The sequence below is a fragment of the Leucopleurus acutus genome, assembly GCF_964270905.1.
Source record: "Leucopleurus acutus genome assembly, chromosome: 19".
NCBI classification, from domain to species: Eukaryota; Metazoa; Chordata; class Mammalia; order Artiodactyla; family Delphinidae; genus Leucopleurus; species Leucopleurus acutus.
Genome location: NC_139161.1, coordinates 31760764 through 31781971, shown reverse-complemented (window position 1 = coordinate 31781971; position 21208 = coordinate 31760764).

The window sequence follows — 21208 nt, the reverse complement described above, 5'->3', positions numbered from 1 at the left end:
ACTCCAAGCCGGGCAAACAAACGTAATTTATTTCCAGAAGAAAGGGGATATTGAGATGTTTAAGTTTATGAACCGCCGTCCCCATGTATATTTGTTAAGTTCTGACAAATACCCAAATAACGTTAAAATCAGCCATTCATCACTTATGAATTTATGCAAAACTTTCTGTGCCGCGGGCCAATATTTTTTTAGACAGAGTTTCACTTGCAAGGGGCGGAGGTGGTGGGGCGAGGGGAAGGGGAGGGGGCTTACGGGGGGTGGGGGGAGCCGAAAGCAAGAATTTTCATGCCTGGTAAACACGCGAATTATGCGAAGAGAGTTATTCCCAGCTGGGCGGGCAGCCAAAACTCGGAGAGCGCGCCGAGGCCAGCGCCCCCCACCCCCATGTTGGCAGTGTCACTGGATTACAATGCGAGGTCTTCCCCTCCGCGACGCCCCCTCCTCCCTCCGCCCGCTGGCCCGCCCGCCCGCCCGCCCCTCCTCCCCACCCCTGCCCACTTGGAAAACCCGCTCGCAGCCGGCGAGCTTCTCGGCTTTCAGAGCGGGAGCCCGCGGGAGCTAGGAGGACCCGGGCTGCAGACGTGACCGGCAATAGACAGACCACCGGACAGACAGCCTCAAAGGGCCGTTCCGGACACGGAGGGAAGACCCAGCAGGACCCAGCCAGTCCCACAAGAGAGCGAAGGAGGTGCTGGCTCCTGGAACATTGTGACTAATGCACAGCCGGTTGTGTCTCCATTATTATTAATGTTGATAATACTAATAATAGCATCAACGCGGAAAGGAGTAGAGAGCTCTGGGCAGAGAGGCAAGAAAACTGTCCTCTGCGGTCACCTAGTGCCTATCTCCTGTAAGGAGGAAAATTGATCTTGGTGTCTTCTGAGGCTTTGACAGCCTGTGTCTATGAACTTATGCAGCTGCTGAGGGACCACGCGTCCCCCGAATGGAGATTTATAACCATTACCGATACAGACACATCAACTTTTTCAAAATCCTGGAAGAGAAAGGCAAGGTTTCCCAGCACCCCAGCCCTCCTGCCCTGACTGCAGGAATTCACTCATCAACCCTCTGTTTTCAACTCTTCCCTTTTTTCCTTCCTTCTGCCCTTCCAGCATCCTGACACTTGATGCACAAGCATACTGAGGCCAAGTGTCCACAGAAAGCCAGCCCCCTTAGGGGAGGACCCTCTGGCCCCCAGAGTCTGGGAATGGGATCTGGTTCCCTGTTGAGATGGAGAAGGCCAGGGGTCCATTATCAGTCTTGCTTCTGAGACTCCTGGGAAAGGGGGTTGAAGTTTGGTGGCAGCTGCAAGAGGAAGCTGGCTGTGTATTAAGAGCTCTTGGCTGTGCTGGATGGGGACGACCGGGGGAGGGCCCAGCCCATACTGGTATTTTGAAGGGGTGATTCATCCTTTTTCTTTAATGCTCTTGGAATGTCAGAGCTGGAGGGGAGCTTAGATTCCAATGACCACCGCTCAATTTACGGATGAGAAGACTGAGACCTCAGTGGGAACTTGCTGAAGATTACACTGGTCTCCATTGTGCCTCTTCACTGTTCTCTTTTTCTTTGTTTGTTTTTTCTTCAATATTTATTTATTGGGGGGGGGGGTTGAAGGAAAGTTCTCTCCCAAATTGACATAATTGTAACTGATCATCAGGAAGCTGATGAACCATTCTGTTGCATCTATTCAGCAAGCAATTATTAATGGCTTGCAATGTGCCAAGCGCTGAGCACGTTTATACACATTCTCATCCAAAGTCTCTAGTTCCCAAATAAGGAAACTGGAGCTCAGAGAGTTTAAGCATTTCACCCAAAGCCACACAGTAAGCGGCATGGTTATGGCTCAAAATCTGAGCTTATGCTAAAGCCTATGTTTCTTCTAAATACCCTTCCTCCCTTCAACCACACATACACCTGGCTTGGGAGACACCACGTGCCACATTACGTGCTGTCCAGTCTCAACTCAAGCTCTGTAGGGATTCATGCCTGGGAAGCCACACCGAACATTTTTGTGCACCCTGTTATGTGCCAGGACCTCTCTCCCTCACCCCCTCCCCAAATACAAGGAGCTTGCAATGCAATAGAGGAGGTAAGGAATGAAGAACAGGGTGAGTGCTGAAAGAGGAGTTAAACAAACCAGCAGACAAACCTGGGCCAGAAAGAGGAGGGCTCCCTGCTGGCCTGGGAAGCCAGAGGAGGCATCTGACTCACATCTCTAAGGACAAATTGACTGTGGACCTACTGAGGTGGGTTTATGGGAGGAAAGGGCATTTAGGAGGAGAAAGCAGTCTATATAAGCAAAGACATGATGTTGGAAAAGCATCTGCGTGTTTGGGACACAGCTCGAGCAAACTTTAGTATAGGACGGATCCACACCAAGTGAGAGTGGGCAATAAGGTCTGAAAAGCAGGCTGAAGACGAATTCTGGAGGACCTTGAACACCAACTAAGGGCACAAAACGTTATTGCTCAGGCAATAGGGAGCCATGAAGAGCTCTCAAATAGGGCAGGGACATCATTAGTGCACTACTGCAAAGGAATTATTTATTCATTCAACAGAAAGGTTTTGAGCACTGTTCGGGTTATTACTGGTATGCAACGAGCTACACCAAAACTAACAATCTTCAAATAACCATTTTATTTTGCTCATGATTCTGTGGGTCAGGAATCTGGGAAAGGTGCAGATGGGCAGTTCATCTCTGATACTCATGGGGTTAGCTGAGTGCTGGAGATCCACTCCCAAAATGGCTTCTAGCCCCTCGCTGTCAGCTGGGAGCTCTGCTGACTTGTTGACTAGGGTTCCTACAAGTGGCTTCTCCGTGTGGCTTGGGTCTTCTCACAGCCTGGTGGCTTCAGAATAGTTGGACTTCCTACATGGCAGCCCATGACTCTAAGAGAAGGTATTCCAAGAGATTGAGATGGAAGCTGCAAGACTTCTTATGAAATTGCCTCAGAAGTCCCATGACCTTGTTGCTGCTGTAGTCTGTTGGTTAAGCAAGTGTCTAAGACCAGCCCAGATTCAAGGGGAAGGGAATTAGACATCACCCCTCAATGGAAGCAATAGCAAAGAATCAGGGGCCATCTTTAATCTACCACAATCACCTTCTATAGGCTAGGCTCTGTGTTGTATGTCCCAGACACAAAAATAAAAAAGTACGGTCATTTTTTTTTTCTTTTTTTTCTTTTTTTTTGCGGTACGCGGGCCTCTCACTGCTGTGGCCTCTCCCATTGCGGAGCACAGGCTCTGGACGCGCAGGCTCAGCGGCCACGGCTCACGGGCCCAGCCGCTCCGCGGCATGTGGGATCTTCCCGGACCGGGGCACGAACCCGTGTCCCCTGCATCGGCAGGCGGACTCTCAACCACTGCACCACCAGGGAAGCCCAGTACAGTCATTTTCAATTTAAGTTTGGTGCCAGCGTCCAGGATGGATTGGAAATGGGATAATAACGGCTCCTGGGAAATTCATTAAAGAGGAAATTGGGGAGGTCCAGAAAGAATCAATAAGAGTTGAACCTGAGAAATATCAATGCCAATTAACACAAAGCTCATTTGCCAGAAGCCTGAAGAGGACTTGGTGACTGATTGGATGTGGGGACTGAGAGAGATGCCAGAAAGGCCCCTGATGTTTCAGGCCTGCAAGGGGCCATGCACAGAAGAGGAATCTAAGGTGGAAGGGCTTCCTCCTACCCCCACCCCTCCCCTACATACACACAGGGAGGTTCTAGGCTTGTCCAGAAGAGAGAGGAATCTGAGAAGCCTGGAGAATATTTCAGTCTATAATCAAGATGAGTGAGTGAATGAATAAGTGAATGAATGATAGAGACAGGGCAAAAGAAAGAGGGCGGGGATAAACAAGCACGGCTTGGGAGCAGTAGGATTTTTCCCAGCAGACAGAAGTGTCCTGATAGAGCCAAACGTATTTGCATTTGACAGTGATATGAAGAAAGGAGCACAGGCAAACCTGGGAGAGGCCAAGGGGCAAAGAAGGTGCTGACACTCCTTGAGTGATGCTACCAGCCGGTGTTTCACGTTGATTAATTCCTCTCCATTGAGAAATGAGGAGCATTATTGCCATTACACAGATGAGGAAATCGAGGCTCAGAGAGGTTAAATAACTGGCCCAAGGACACACATCTGGTGAGTGGAAGCTCAAATCCAGGACTGTGTGATTTCAAAGGGGCATCATGTCTCCTCCCTTAGGGCTTCCTTGGCTGGAATGAATCATCCCCCTTCTCTCCATCACACTTAGCCCTCAGCGCTGCACTTTCTTGAGGAAAGGGGTTCTTAACTTGTGGTGCTTAGAAGATGGGTGTCCAGGTTGGAAAGCAGGTCAGGTCCCTCTATCCATGTTCTCTTGGCTCTCAGGACTTTTTCTTCATAGGATGTGTCACAGTCTGTAGTTCGTTATTTATAATTTGCAGTTACTTATATGCGTATGTGTTTTTTCTGGGAGGAAAGTCTGTCGTTTTCATCAGATTCTAAGGTCAGTAACACAAACGTTAAATCCTGTCCCAGTCCATGAGATTTTTAAGTGACAGAATTGTTTATTGTAACTCATGCTTCTAGTCTCTCCACAGCATCCAGTACAATGCCTGTCCTGGTAAGTGTTCAGTAAATCCTAGGTAAAGTGCAGTGAACTGACTTGGGGTCCACAGGGAGCCATTGTAGGTTCCCGAGCAAGGGATGAAGTGGGAAGATTCTTCTGGCTTAGGTTTGTGTAAAAGAAGATTAGAAAGGTAAAAGTGCAGGCTGGAAGACCACATGAGAGACTGCTACTGTCTATCTTTGGAGGACAGTGTGATCAGGGAGAGAAAAGGACAAAACTGAGCTGTTCTAAAGGAAAACGGAACTTTGATCCGGCCTGCCTCTTTGTATAAAAGAATAATTTGTTGGAGCTGAGAAGAAGCTCTCCCCTTTAAATTGCACAAGCCCCCTCTCCTTTGCCACAGTCCTCACCTTTCCCGACGGCATGCTTCACTCATTATACTCCCTGCCAGAACCACTGTAGGTGTTATGCATTTGAGGCTCCTGGATTCAATAGAAGGAGGAGACTGAAAGTCAAAAGCAAGTTTTGAGTCTTTGAAATAAGAAAAAAAGGAAGTCCTAAAGGAAATCAGCTACAGAATTTGGGAAGGGGATTCAGATTTCAAGGATAGATAGAATTACAACATATAAAGTGGGATGGCCTTAAATTCACTCCTTCATTTGACTGAAGAAACTAAGGCTTGTCAACTCGAGGTCAATGGACGTGTTTCAGGTCCAGTTGCTTTGGAATAGAACTAGCGCCAGAAGCAATATCTCCATATTTCCAGTTCAACCCTCCCTTTAGAGTTGTCCTAAGTATAAACAGTGTTAGAATTTTAAAAGCACTTTCATGTCCATAATTTTATGTGCAATGAGACGTGAACGCCCCCAAGGGCAGGAAATAGGTCTGTCTGAATGTCCCCAGAGCCTAGTCCCTGACCAGGAGCAGCGCCTCCCAAATATTGCCTGGAAGGGTCAATGTGCATAGGCTTGTTTTACCGATAGGAAGGCTGAAGCTCACAGAAGTTGAGGAGAGGACAGATGCTCACCGAGCTCCTTCCTGATGGTGGCAGGAGTAGCTGGTGCCACCAGTAACGGGACATCCAGCTGCTGCTCTTTCCCCCTGGTTGGGACTGGGAAACCAACCACACATCTGCAGACTGTGCAGTAGGTCTGTGGAATCAGGGTGAGGCAGATAAGTTGGTCTGCAGCTGCCCAGTCAAACAGGCCCTGCAGCGACCGGGCTTGGCAACCTCTTCCCAGCCCAGGTTGTAAAGGACTCCCGACTGGTGTTCAGTGTATTCAATTAAGGGAAAAAAAATTAGTCAAGCGAGGGAAATAGCTCTTCCCCCATTTTACAGATGTGGAAATGTGGGGAAAACAGGAAGCTTAAGTGATTCGCCCTACATTGCGCAGCAAGCTGGTGGTGGAGCCCAGATCCAAACAGCACTCAGCTCTCTGCTGGACTGCTGGGAGAAGCAGAGGGGTTTAGTGCTCTCTGAGTTCATAATCCCAGCCAGTCTCCCTGATTCTATGCTCGCCCCAGCTCCAATCCATTCTCCACGCTGTTGCCCAAGTGACCTTAAGGCACACATGTGGTCTTGTCACTCCCCTGCTTAAAACTTCTCAATGGCTTCCCATCACTCTGAGGATAAAGGCCAGAATCCTTACCCAACTGAGGCCCCTCTCCCCCTGCCTCTGTGTTCCAGCCACCCAGTCTTTCATGTGTGTTCACTCATACACTGAGCTCGCCGCTGCTTCAGGACCTTTGCACATGCTAAACCTTCAGTCTGGTATGCCTTCTCTGCCACCAGGACCCCTAAATGCCACCCTGTCCTTTAGATCCCATCCCTACGGAAAGCAGGTCAGGTCCCTCTCTCCATGCTCTCTCAGCTCTCAGGACTTTTTCTTCATAGGCTATGTCACAACTTGTATTAGTATTTATAATCTGCAGTTATTTGTATGCTCTGTCTCTTCCAGTAGACTGTTACCTCCCGCCATTTTGCTCGCCATGGTATTCCTGGGCACTGGTGCAGTTTGGGGCCCATACAGACTCTCTCTCTCTCTCTCTCTCTCTCTCTCTTTCCATATATATATATATATATATATATATATATATATATATATATGGATCAATATATATATAAGGATGAATGACCACACTGAATAAATTGAGAAACATTAATTGATAACCTTCCTGATATTAGCCAGGTTCTATCTGGGACTCTGAGGATACTAGGAGTTCAAAGTTCAGCTCCAGTTAAATAGTGATCCAAGGAAAATTTAAGAATGTGTCCCAGTGTGTGATACAGAGCAGAGAGCCAGGGCTGTTCAGATGATGCTATCAGTTCTGGGGATTATGGCGACTCCCAGGCTACTGGGCTACTGATGCCCAAGGTCCCTGCTACTGGAGTATGTGGGGAAGGAAAGCTAAGTTGCCTGATAAACACTTAGCAAATCAAGGATGCTCCCAGTAAAAGGGAATCCACCCCCGCAAAACGGCTTTCCCAACAGGAGCTAGATAGCATTGAGTGATTCCATAGAGAAAATTCTAAGACTCTTCAGGCGTGGGTGGAAGAGTCACCTTTCCCCATATCTGAAATCCTTAAAAATAGGAGAGATTACCTTATCTGCTGGACAGTTAAAACTTGATCTTTCCCTGCCCAGGGAATAATAAAATTAGACAATGACTAACTCAGACCTAATGCTCTACAGTTTAAAACCACTTTCACATCCATTATCACTTTCAAAGTGCACAGGGGGGCACAGCCAGAATTTTTAACTGTACAATAACGTGCCCTGGAAGCAAAAACCTTTCTACCAGAGAAAGGAGTTTGATGTGGGGGTGGAGAGGGAATCTTGGACTTGGGAGTGAGACCAGCCTGGGTTTGAATCTTGGTCTATGGCTATTAGCTTGACCTCCCTGAGATTTAGTTTCCACAAGTCTAAAATGGGCATAATGACATGTACCTTACCAGGTTGTTAGGGTGTTCTAGCATGTTCCATACGTGTAGCTCCACGTGGGGTGTGGGAGCCCAGCTCATGGTGGTTTCCTTCCCTCTCCCCAACTCCAGGGCCTGTGCAGTGCCCCCCGAGTCAGGACAGAAGCTGAATGCCCCGCCACCCAGAGCCAGTGACAAGCTACTTGCCCAGGTCTTCATTTCTGCAAGGTCCACACCTGGGGGGGAAAGAATCCAATGGATTCTTCTTTTTCTCCACTGATGAAAAGGCTGTATATTTAGGGCCAGTAGCTTTTACTGTTATTGTTTATAAATTATAAGCCAAAGAGTAAATGAGGAGGAAAACCAGTGACCAAAGGCAAAGCTGAGAGAAAAGGTTAAATCAGGATGAAGGGAAGTTGGGAGACCAGGGAATTTGTTTCACATGAACAGAGAGAGGAATTCAGCCCAGGTAAATTAGCCCTAATTTGTTTTAATTCTAGAAATTCCTCATTTCTAGTTATTGGCAGGAATCACCCAGAAGTGACTTGCTCCCAGAAGCAGTTTTGACTGGTGTCACTCTCACCTCATTTCAGGGACAGAGACAATCCTACCCAGGTAGGGCCAAGGCCTCCAGAAGGGTCAGCATGTAATATCAGGGAACGGAGAGCTTTAAAGAGCATCTGTCTACCTGTGACCACCACCATGGAAATGAGGAAGCTGAGGCCCAGAGAGGTGAAGTGACCTGGTCAAGGTCAAACCTCAGGTTAGAGACGAAGACAAATGGAGAAATGCTGACGCGAGTGTGGGGCTGCTGGGAACTAAGCTGTGGACTCAAGTGCCTCTCACCCCAAGGTTGGACAGCTTCCCCAAAGACCACATTCCAAGGCTGGTTGCCCAAGGGCCTGGGCTCTGCTGCGTCTTCCTTCTTCCCTTAGAAAGCAAGCACCATAGGTAGGCCCTGTGCTGTGGCTCCCGCCCACTGGGACTCCTGGGGACGTGTTCAGTGTGATTCCTCTTTCTGGCTGGACCCTTGGAGATTGATGCACCCCAGAGTTCTGGTCAACTCTCCTCTTCTCCCTGCATAGAACTGCCTGAGGGGGAACCCTGGGCTTCCCACAGTGGGAGCTACCACACCTGGACGGCCAACACCCAGATCTCTGCCCTGGGCCAGACTTCTCTCCTAAGCTCCGTACCTGCAGAGCCAACTGCCTTCCGGACTTCACCGCATCAAATACAGGTTCAAAGCTGAATCCTAACATTATTCCTAAACCTTCTAATCAGTTTTCAGTTTTCTCATTCCTGAGTACTGGCCCCACCGTTCACCCAAGTATATGGTCAAAAAAACACAAAAAACTCTGGTCTACCTCTTGTGAGCATCCTCTCCTCGCTAACAGAGTATCTGCCAGCACCTCTTGAGCTACCTCTCTGCCCATCCTCTCATCTTCATCCTCACCATGAGTTATATATCGCTCAGGCCCTTGTCATCTCTTGTCTGTGCCTTTGAATACCCTAATAGTCAATTTCTCCACCTCCAGCCTTGTCCCATCTTCAACATTGCCACTTGCATTGCCATTTCCCTAGCACACACTCCAAACTTCCAGGATCTCCCCTTTAGCCATAGAACCATGACTAACTTCCTTAGCATGGCTCCCAAGGTCCTTTACAGTCTATGACCCCAATTTCCCTCCCACTATAATCTTCCATTTTCTGTTCTACCCTAACCCCAACAGCCAGCCACACCAACTTCTTCATGGCTGCCTGAACTTGTCAGCCCTTTGACACTTTTCTTACACCATCTGCTCTACCTGAAATGGTCCCGCCCCACCCTTGTCCCATCACCACAAAGAGGATTCCATCTAGGAAAGACCTACTCATGCTTCAGGGCGCAGCCCACATGGTACCTCCTCAGTCCTTGGCCAGGGTGGAATTGTCAAGCCATACTTTGCCCTCCCACAGTGCTGATGATTAATAATAATCATAAATAGGTATTAACTGCCCATGTGTGACAGACACTGTCCTAGGTACTTTATGTGCATTATATCATTTAAACGCCAACAGAGATCCTAAGTGATATATTACTACTGATAGGTTCAGAGACATTTGGTGATTTACCCACGGACTCTTAATTAGTTAGTGGCAAAACCATGACTCAAAACTAGGATTCAAACTCCAAAACCCATGCTCTTTCCAATCTTGCATACTGCATCTCACCACATTAGTCCAGCGCTTATAAGTTGGGATGAACCCATATGTGGCTACCTCCGGATTTCGAAGCCCTTTGAGGGCAGCTGCTGTATTTGACTCTAATTTCCAACTATGTTATCCAAAATAGTGCTTGACACATACTAACCATTTGATAAACATATGGTGAATGAGTAACTGAGTAACTGGATATGAGAAGGGGTTCCAGTTTTTTCTTTTTAAATCAAATCCAAACAGAATGTGTTGGTTTGTTTAATGAACATCAGTTAATTCCAACTCCAACTTAAGGAGATCTTTTGAAGACATAGGTAATGTGGGGTTGTTAAAAGTAGAGACTTTGAAAAAAAAAAAAAAGTAGAGACTTTGAAGTTGAACCTAAGCTGTTTACCCCATCCCAGCTGTGTGACTGATAATAGTAATGCCTTTGTAAGCTCTAAAACCCTGAGCAAACACAAGTTGCTGTTATTAACATGTGCTTCTCCAAACAGCACTCAGCCTGTCCCCACCCAGAGAAGGAAAGCAGGGAGAGATAACCCAGAGATCACTGGTGTCTCACTGGAAAGGCCTGTGAACACCAGGTAGGGATACTCTTGTGTCAATGCTGCTGTCTTGTGAGGAGCAGGTTTGACAAAAGATGGAACAGTGAGGAACTGCAGACTATTTAAACCAGGAGCAACTTGAGGCCAGAGTCATAGAAGACCAGTGCGGAAGGGACATTAGAGCAAAGTGACTGTCATTGTTCCAGCCCTCTCACATTAGAGGTTGGGAAACCAAGCCCAGAGAGGTGCAGAGACTTGCCCAAAGTAACCAAGCTGGTTAGCTCTGGAGCTGGGACTAGAACCTAGTGATACCCATGATATGCCAAGATATCCTCCCAAGATTTTTCAAAAACACTCAATGTGATTATCTTTTTTCTGTGTTCCTGAATGAAGCATTTAGTTAATAGCTAGACCTATTAGCCCACAATGTCAGAGAGACACTCCTCAAGTCTCCAAAGCCCTGGGAGCTGTGTGAGAGGGCTGGAGGTGCTGAAGGGACAGTGCCCGGGATGTTTCCAGGATGAGCCCCTTCCTCCCTGCCAGGTACAGTCTGGCTCTCAGAGACCAGCCACTGCCACTCCTCTGAATGTTGCCAAAGGCACGACCCTCCCCAGGCTGGGAAAATCAGCCCAGCATCTGAGTCAGGTGAATGTGATGAGCAGGTAGAGGTCAAGTTTTAGAGTGAGAGAGCTCTGGACTGGCAACCGGCTCGGAGAACATAGCTCTAATCCTGTCAGTCCTTCTCCGACCCCGACAGGAGCGAAACCGTGGTAATGTTATTGCTCCATTCATGGTAGGTGCTGTGCAGTTACAATGAATTGAAAACTCTTTCCTTCCCCACCACTTGTCCTTGAGAAAAATCAGTGCCAGCAGCGGTCATTTATTGGGCACTTACCACGCCATGCACTAAGCATCCTCATCCCTAAGTGAGGAGCTGGTACTACTGCTTACAGGTGAGAGTACTGGGCCACACAGCAGCAGTGGAAGGTTACACAGTGAGGGAAAGGCAGACCTGGGATTCACTCAGGTAGACTTCACAGCCTACACCATTAACCTCCTTAACTCCCCCCATCTGTACAATAGGAGTAGCAAAATCTACCCTGCAGGGGTATAGCAAGGATGAAAGCAAGTAAGAAATGTAGGAGCCTAGCACCAGGCCTGCCATATGTGGGCTCTTCAGAAGAGCATTCTATAGCATTGAGGCAAATAGCAAGGAACGAGAAGAAGAAAGACAGGAACCAAGATTCTGGGACCCGTTCTGACCATGTAGCCTCATGTAGGGGTCACCTCATATAGTGAATGGAAATGTTAATCCACCTTGGACCATTTCGGCCCAATCGTTAAAATGTCAGGCCTCCTCTGAAATGACCACCTTCCCTTTTTCTCTAGCTCTCCTGCAGGAGTGTGCAAGCATTCACATGCACACACACAGACATATACATACACACATACTGTGGCTTTTGTTTTTCTTCTGCTTCTTTTGCTTCCTTGCATTCGGTATCCATGACAACACACCCCAGCAGCAATGAGGAGGTGGCATAGTTGCTGTTTCTCCCATCCCCTTGTCTCGCTGATCAAGACTGATCAAGATCATTCTTGAGGGGCTTCCCTGGTGGCGCAGTGGTTGAGAGTCCGTCTGCCGATGCAGGGGACAGGGGTTCGTGCCCCGGTCTGGGAAGATCCCACATGCCGCGGAGCGGCTGGGCCCGTGAGCCATGGCCGCTGAGCCTGCGCGTCCGGAGCCTGTGCTCCGCAACGGGAGAGGCCACAACTGTGAGAGGCCCGCGTACCGCAAAAAAAAAAAAAAAGAAGAAGAGATCATTCTTGATCCCTCATTCGGAGGGCTGGGCTAGCCTCACCCAAAAGTCAATGGAACAGTTTCCCAAGGGAGGAGGCAAAGGGGAAGAGGTTAGAGAACCTCCACTTTAAAAACAAACAACTAAAACAACCCCCTGTCTAGGATGGAGAGAGTGAAAGAACCCAAGCCCCTGGCTGGGCCACACAAGCCTTCCCCAGGCATGGGCGCTGGAGAGGCTAATTGGGGTCTTCAGCCCCTGTGGTATGTTATGACTAAGGGCGGCTAGCTATTTTTCCAGCCTCTCTGGCTGGTGAGTTCCCCGGATGGAAACTTTGAGCCCAGTCCTTGTAAGTGTGGAATCGCAGAATGCATACCTTGCACCAGCAATCAGATGCTGAACCTCGCAGCTCTTGCGATATGCTATCACACGAGACAGGTCACTAAGAGCCATTCTCTGCAGTTACCCTGCACGAGAGGGTCCACACACCACATCACACAGAGCATCTCACTCCATCCTCCCATCAACCCAAGGTAGGCCTTTTATCACCACCATTTTTTCAGACTAGGAAACTGAGTCTCTAAGAAAACACCAATCCGTTGTTCACAACCTCTTCATCTGATGTGAAGTCTGATTTCTTGGCCATCATGCTACAGCTGATCCTGACCCCAAGCCACCGTTTAGATACTATCTTGCATTACAGTGGGGTAATATTATGCCTGTGGAATTGATGTGGCAACCATATCATTTAGAATTTGAAGGGATCTTAAAGATTAGATCCATTACACAATGGAGGAAATTAAACTTTTTATCAGGTCTACACATGGTAGTTACATAATATATATCTACTGAGGTCCAAAGAGGGGAAATGATATGCTCAAGACCACATAGCTAATAAGAGGATAGGATTAAAACTCCTATCTTAAATCTTAGTACAGTCTAATTCGACATACTTTTGCTACGTACCTGCTAAGCCAGGTGCTAGAGCTATGGAGATGCGGCAGGACTGGTCTCTGACCTTGAGGTGGGCAAATGTTGCTGTTTGAGCTCTTGGTCCAGCACAGGAGTTTCAACAAGTCAAAGGATGAGTATGAGTGAGTCAAGCAAAAAGAGCAGAGGCATTCCTGGCAGGGAGAATGACATGACCACAGGCATGGGGATCTGAAATAGCTTGGTATGAACTGGGAACTCTATACAGTTCAGGGTGAACTCTATACAGTACAGTTCACATAGAGTGTGCCTGGGAATGATGGGGCAGTTAAAACTCTGGTGGAAGTCAGGGGCCATGCAGTGGAGGGCCTTGGAGTCCACACTCAGGAATTTGGACTCTCTCCAAGGCCATTGGGAGCCATTGAAGGGTTCATGTGAAGGGGACTCTCATGTGAAATCATGGAAGTGTTCACTGGAAGCCACTGAAGAGTTCTGTCTCTCATGTAGAGGGTAGATCAGAAGAAGAGCTCAATTAGTAAAACTTGGCAATGTCTGGGCTTGAGATTGAGTAGTCTTTTGTCATAGAAAGATTAGGGATGGGGAGGAGAGAGTTGATGCAAGAACTTCTTGGGAGGTAAAATTGACAGGTCTTGGTGATTGATTGGCTCTGGAGAGTCAAGGGGAGAGGGGAGGAGTCAAGGGTAACCTCAGTGTCCTTTCCATGACATAACCTTGACTACTGTCTGGAGTGTTCCCAGCCCAAGAACAAGGTGCCTGAATATCTAACATCATCCTGAGGTTGCTTGGAGACCAGACTCAGAACAAACAGAAAGAACAGTTTTGAACCAGTCAAAGGGCTGTGTCTAATGTGGCTCTGCCACTAATAGGCAGAGTGCCTTCAGGATTCGTATTTAATTTGGGGGTTTTGGTTCCTACATCTGAGGTGGAGAGCTGGGTTGGGCCATCTGTCCAGTGTCTTCCAGCCCTATCTACCTTCCTGATGCAATTGTCATAAAAGTCAAATTCATTCATTCATTCATCCATTCATACTGCAATATCCATTAGCATTATCCATGTGCTTAGCCTTGTTCTAGCAGCTCTGGAAGTCCAAAGATGAATAAGAGTCAACACCAGCTGTCATGGAATGAGGATGGGAAGATACAGATAAATTACAGGCAATTACAACATGAGTGATGGGATCAGAAAACTCAGAAAGGCTCTTCACCCAAGTTGAGAGTAGAGTGGGTCAGGAACTATTTCCCTGAGAACTAGATACCTGAACTGATGTTGAAGGATAAGTAGTTAGTCTGGCAAAGAGAGGGGAGAAATATTCCAGGCAGCAGTAACAATATTGTACAGAGGCCAGAAAGTAAGAGAGTGCATGGTCAACTCAGGGAATTGAAAATAATAACCATGTGTGGAAGTGTGTCGTAGATAGCCAAGTGCTATATCATCATCATCATCATCATCATCATCATCATCATCATCATCATGTTTATAAGGCAGGACCTGGTGAAACACATCACAAGCAAATCCACTACTCTTTTCGAAGGACCAAGTTGTACCTCTCTCCTCTGGACTGTGCTGCTGATACAGAGAAATACCTTTACTCTCCAATTCTTTTTACTATTCTCCATGACTCTTCCCTAAGAAAAGAATGTCAGAGATATTATACAATGCAGTTTCATCATTCATTATGTCTTTAGAGTCTCAAATAATCCTGTGTTGGCAAAAAAAAAAAAATTGTTATTCCCATCTTACACACAGAAGTTGAGTGATTCAACTGATAGTGGAGAAACCCGGACTTGCCCCATATCTCTGGCTCCTGGTCACCCTCTCTTTTCCAGAACCCATATAGACCTTCTGGTTGCACGGGACACAGAACCACACCCATCATTCTCACAGACTTTCATGGTAGACTGCACTTCCCAAAGTCAGTTATCCCCTTTCATTGATTACCTTGGAGGTGGGTCTACTTCTTAAATCTCTTTAGTTAAGCCATCTCCAAATCACTTTGGCTGGAAGATAGGATCAGTTTATGTCTGGGAAGGTTTCCTGTAGACAGCAAATCTTATCCATAATGGGCAGATTTCCTATGTTTAATCAAGGAAGGTGATACTTCCTGTCTCTGGGGTTCTGGCTTTTTAACCTTTTGCATAAGCCAATGCTTGCTTAGAATTTGGAATCCAACTTATTTGAAGCCCTAATCCACACATTGAGGTGAATGAGGAGACCTGGAGCTGGAAGACCAGGGTGAGAGCCTTCCTTGGCTGTCCCTTTTCTGCCTTGTGACCCAGGAACAAATCACGCTACCACGGGCGTGCCTGGGGTCCACGCGAAACCTTGGTTTAAATCTCAGTACTGCTTATGATTGGTTCTATAGCCATGTGCAAGTTATATAGTTTCTTTGAGTCTCAGTTCCTCATCCAGAAAAATGGGGCCAATCCTTTATACCCCTCAAGATAATGAGATGCTGGAATATAAGAGCTGCTTAGCTGTTATTTGTTAAATAAATGGGAGAATTGAAAACAGTTCCCTTTACCCTTCTCTCCCTCTCAGGCTCACTTTCTCATCCATGGAAGGGAGATAAAAATCTCTCCCCTGTATACCTCATTGGGCATCTGAGCAAATTCCATGCAGTCATGTTTGCAAAAGTTCTTGTGAACTTTAAGAGTCTATGACAATCTGAGGTATAATTTACTCTATCTAAGGAACTACGCAAAACTCTTTGCATATGTATTTATCGTTCTATGAGTGTCCTACAGGGTGGATATCATCATCATTTCCAGTTCCCGGATAAGGAAACCAGAGCCCAGGAGGTTAAGTGCCTTTCCCAGGTTCACAAGATAGTATGCACTGGAGCAGAGATTAGAATCCAGGTTGGTCTGACTCCAAACCTAGTTGAGCCTCTGATCCCATTGAGTCCAGGGGTTACAATCCTAGTCTCTGGAGCCAGGCTACCTGCAGTCCCATTTGAGGTCTACCACTGATTAACGATGCGTCACTGGGGGAGAGTTATCTTCTCTATGCCTCAGTTTCCTCATTTGTGGAAAGAACTTATTGATAGTATCTAACTCTTCGGCATACGACTCTTCAGCTCATTTACTTCTAAGTTTCTTCAACTCAAAAATGAGAAAATAACAGTAACTGTACGGTGCCAGGCTGGAGGCAAAGCGACCTTACTTACTGACAACCTTACTGACTAAATCTTAATTCTAAGATCTTGGCTGTTCTCTACTTGAGACTTATGTCTCACCTCCTCCGTGGAGCCTTCCAAGATCATTCAGGGGCTGTATTTAGAGTCCTCAGCATGCACTGGGCCATCAGTTAACCCTTGTTTGTACGTCACTGAATAAATTTATGTCAATGTCTTTTACGCCTTAACTGATACTGTGAAATTCACATCTTTCCAGAATCTAATAGTAACTATCATTTCCTGAGTAGCTACCATATGCCTGAAACTGGGCATTTAACCCTATGACATGAGTTTTATTATTCCTATTATATAGAAGAGAAAACTGAGGCTCACAGAGGTTAGTTTGCCCATGAGCACACAGCTGTTTGTACGGAAGACCCTAAAAACGTTTGTAGAATGAATGAATGAATGAGTGGTGTGTCCCCAAAACCACTAATGATTTGGAGAACAAAGCTCTGATCGTATGTTCTAACCACACAGCATCTAGACTAGACATAATTGCATAATGATATCAGACTCTGACTTGAACAGAGCAAAGGCCAAGAGGTCCGGTGAGTTTCCCGAGGCTTCCATCCTGTGGACATGCATCGTGAGTGGCACAGGCGGGAGCACACTGGGCCACGTGTGAGTCTTGCCATCTGCAGATATCGGGCGCTCACAGTTCTGTGGGTTAGCCAAGCGGCCGCCTAAATTTTCATCTCTTTAGGGACATTCGATTCTTGGGTGATTCAAAGAGCCAGAGCAGAAATTTATTTGCAGGTTGAAATCTTACCACTATGGTTCCTATTTGTCATGAAAATTGGATTCTCAAAGGCCAATCCCTCTTGATACCACTGAGTTCCAATAAGCCACCCTTTCAAAAATAAGATAAAACCCTCAGAGTGCAATGACGCTTTTCACACTCTCCGTAAATCTGCTTTCTCTGACACTTGGCACCCAAAGGTGACATCAAGCAAGTGAGGAGGAAGGGTGAAGGGGTGGGGCGCGGAGACTGGGGCGTGAAAGGAAGTCAGCATTCTTATTTCATCCAGGTGTTCCACAAACATTTAATGGAGGTCTACCTGGTGAGGTGGAAACCATTGTTCCTATTTTCTGGAAGAGGAAACTGCAGCTCAAAGAGACCTGTCAAGATGATTAAGATCCGGTCCCTACGCTCAAAGAGACCCCAGTTCAATAGAGGTGACAGACATGGAGGTCATGACCTATGACCCAAAAAGAGTGGCTACAAAGTACTCAAGGTGTGTGGAAGAGAGCGCAGTTAAGAAGGAAGGCCTCCCTTTGGGAAGTATTTGTAAATGCAGTGAAGTCAAGCCTCACAGTGACATTTGACAATGACATTTGACTTTGTTTCATGAGAATATCATATGCATCCTGATTCATTCCCCAAGTATGTGAGAGGGGTCCAGCACTTGGAGGTTTAGCTGTGTGATTTTAGACAAGGGACTTCTGAATATATATATATATATATATATATATATATATATATATAAAATATTTTAAGATGATGTTGGGAGTAGGAGGTTATTAATTAATTTATTTATTTTGGCTGTGTTGGGTCTTCGTTTCTGTGCGAGGGCTTTCTCTAGTTGCGGCGAGCGGGGGCCACTCTTCATCGCGGTGCGTGGGCCTCTCACTGTCGCGGCCTCTCTTGCTGCAGAGCACAGGCTCCAGACGCGCAGGCTCAGTAGTTGTGGCTCACGGGCCCAGTTGCTCCGCGGCATGTGGGATCCTCCCAGACCGGGGCTCGAACCCGCGTCCCCTGCATTGGCAGGCGGACTCTCAACCACTGCGCCACCAGGGAAGCCCCATGACTTCATGTTTTTAAGCCCTAGTTTCTTTCTCAGCAGAATAGGAATATGATCATCCTAATTCTCTTTAGGATTATTGTCACTATTGTTGTTGTTTCCCTAGCTACATCCTTAGATTGCTGTGAGGTCTCATAGTGTGACTTGCATTCCCATGCACTGAATCCGCTGCAACCTCCTGTTCGTGTGTGGAAAATTATCTTGTTGTTGTTTCTGTCAAAGGCCTGTCCCTGTATTCCTGAGTGACCAGATACTCTATTGATTCCTCAGTAAATCAAATCTTGTCCCAAAGGTGGACCACCCCCCAAAGGATCTCCTTTTCCCTCACATGCCTCGGAGAAGCAGGACAATTCCACAAGAATTTTCCAAACTCGACACTCTCAACATTTTGGGTCACACAGTTCTTTGTAGTGGGAGCCGCCCTGTGCCTTGTAGGATACCTGGCAGCACTCCTGACCTCTAACCCCTAGATGCCAGTACCCACCCCATGGCTGTAGTAATCAAAATGCCTCTAGGGGTTGCCAAATGTCCAGGGGGCTGGGGGGCACAATGCCCTGTGTTTAGAATCACCTGTGCCACCACCCCGCTAGGAGGTATGCCAGGCAGGGGTTTCTGCTTCCCTGTCACACGTGAGAAAACACCTGAGACCCAGAACAGGAAGGAGCCCATCCAAGCTCACCAAGGAATCTAAGAGCCAGGAGTCCGACTTCACTTCCCGGAACACCTCACGTGGGGAACCGCGGTGCCTTCCACGGCGCATGCACAGAAGACAGACTCTCCTGGTTCTCACGCCTGCCTGGACCCCTCCACACGCCTCACCACTGCTGCTGAGCCTGCAGGAATGCCTGCTGCTCTCCCCCCTCCCTCTGCCCTGCCCTCGCCCCTCCATTTGTATCGTGGGAGGGGATGGCCCACTGAGTGCCGGGAGAGGCACGGGGCCGTCGTTGCAGGAAGGGTGACAAGACGACAGTGAGGATAAAGCCCAGCCTTACCCTGCCCCAAACTTCAAACTTCAGGGGGACGTGCTGTCACCAAGAAGCAAACATTAAAAAAAAAAAGAAAAAACCACCCTCCTCCAACGAGATTCCTCCGTTGCCATGTAAGGGAAGGCCTTGGCCAGCTCTGCGCAACCTGGGAGAGTTGGGGCTGCGGGAGCAGCACAGAGAAGCGTATTCTGGCTCACTCCTCAGTCCCCACCCCCGGCCCTCCCACTCCCCCTGCATCCCTCTTGGAAGGGCCCCTTAGAATGCACCAAAATAACCCCTCCCTCCTCCTGCACCTCCCCCTTTGCCTCGGCCGGCTGTGCCCCCCTGCAGAAGGCCTGCATGCAGCCTGGTGCACGGGCTAGGGGTGTGTAACATTTTGTCTGAATAGGCCCCTATGTTCCCGTAATTTATAGTGGTAAGTAATCTTATTTGCAAAGCAAGCCCTTACAGTTATAAAAAACAAGTTAATTGACTTGCATAAAAATCAAACATGTAAAAGTTTTCCATCTTAACACAAACAGCACACTGAGCCCATTTGTACAATAGCTATGATGCAGGGCGGCCCGCGTCTGGACTACCTGGGACCCGGCCTCTTTCATAACCCAAAATGGAATCTTAAACCCTGACAAGGCCACATACCGATGGGAGTTACTGAATTTAGAGTCAGTCACTCAACTAATTATACGACGTTTTATTTTTTTCCTTGTGTCAATAAACAAACTTGGGTCTGACTTCTGACACCGAGTCCTAGAAGCCAATTAAGAGGCGTTCCCAATATATTACAGGGTCTACAAACAAGGATGGCTTTTCTTGGAAAAGTGAACATCATGTTTCTTTTAATGAGTGTGAAAATATATGAGTTTCTTAATCACTGGCAACTTCGATAGAGTCTGAGACAGGGAAATCACTGACTCCCAGCTCAGGAATGAACAGGGGCCAGATTCTTGACGGGGTTTTTACGATGGGATCCTCTGGTGAGGGAGTGCTGGGAAGACAGCATTCAAGAAATGCTACATTTAGTTGTGACATGACAACAAGTCGGTGGTGGAGTGGGCTCCATCACCCCGGGAGAAGCAGGGAAAGGAGCCCCGCTGTGGTCAGGATCTTCTGCAGAAAGCAGGGACCCCCAGCTTTGTGGAGTGGAGGAAAAATCATAAACCCGCAGAGATGAACATTACAAAGGGCTGCCATGGTACCACCCCGATTATCCCCAGTCTCTGCAGATAAGGGGAAAGGGGAGGGAAACTAATATTTATCGAGCACTCGTCATGTGCTGGGCGCCTTTGCTTTCTGTATTCTGTTTAGCCCTCCCAAGAACCCTGCCAGGAAGATACAATTGCTCCTACTTTACCGATGAGAATACTGAAGCCTGGACAAGGGGAGTGACTTGGCTAAGGTCACACAGCAAGTTGATGGCAGAGCCGAAGTCGGTCCTCATTCAAATCAGTCATCTTGCTAGCCCACTGCTCTGATGGGATGGGAATAGTCAAGGATGGAGCCTTCGGGAATCCAGGATCAGACATGATGTGAGTGAGTTTCCACCCTTTGTGGAAAATGGTTCCACCTACCCACTCAGCAGTATCTACACAGGCTAGAAAAGCAACAAGAATGCATTCTTACGGAGGTATTCACGGAGAAGGGCATCCCGTTCAGCCGGATGGTGGCGGGGGGTGGGGGGGCGAGGGCGGATGGTCAGGAAATACTCCTAAGAGTGAGTGACCCATCATCGGTGACTTAACATACCTCAGTATTTGTGAGATGGACAAGTGGGGAAAGAACACCCGGGAAGATGGGCCAGCACGAGCAGAGGCATGAAGTTGCTAGAAGAGAGCGAGCATGGCCCATGGCGTCTAGATACTGCTGGGGGCGCCAGCTCCGGGGGCTGGGAGGACGCACAGGATAGCCCACTGCGGGGGCGGGGGAGCAGGCGGGGAGGACGTTGCCGGACACTATTCTTTGAACCAGACCGAGCGGGTCAGGCCTTGGGCTGGGAAATACCGTTGACAGTAATCAAACCTGAACTGAAAAGACGGAGGGACACCCGGTACCAGGGTTCAGGTCCAGTGCTCTGAAGCAGCACAGTGAGGGGTTCAGAGCAGGGGCTCTGGAGCCAGCCCGCCTGGGTCTCAGTGCTTCTCCTTGCCTCAGTTTCTCTCCCATAAAACAGGGTGATGAGAGTATCTGCTTCTTAGAACAGCACCCGGCATGTCACGAGGCCTGGTAAATGTGAGATGCTGAGGGCCGTCATCTGGGCCCCTCCACCTTACAGGCCATCACCTATAACAAGT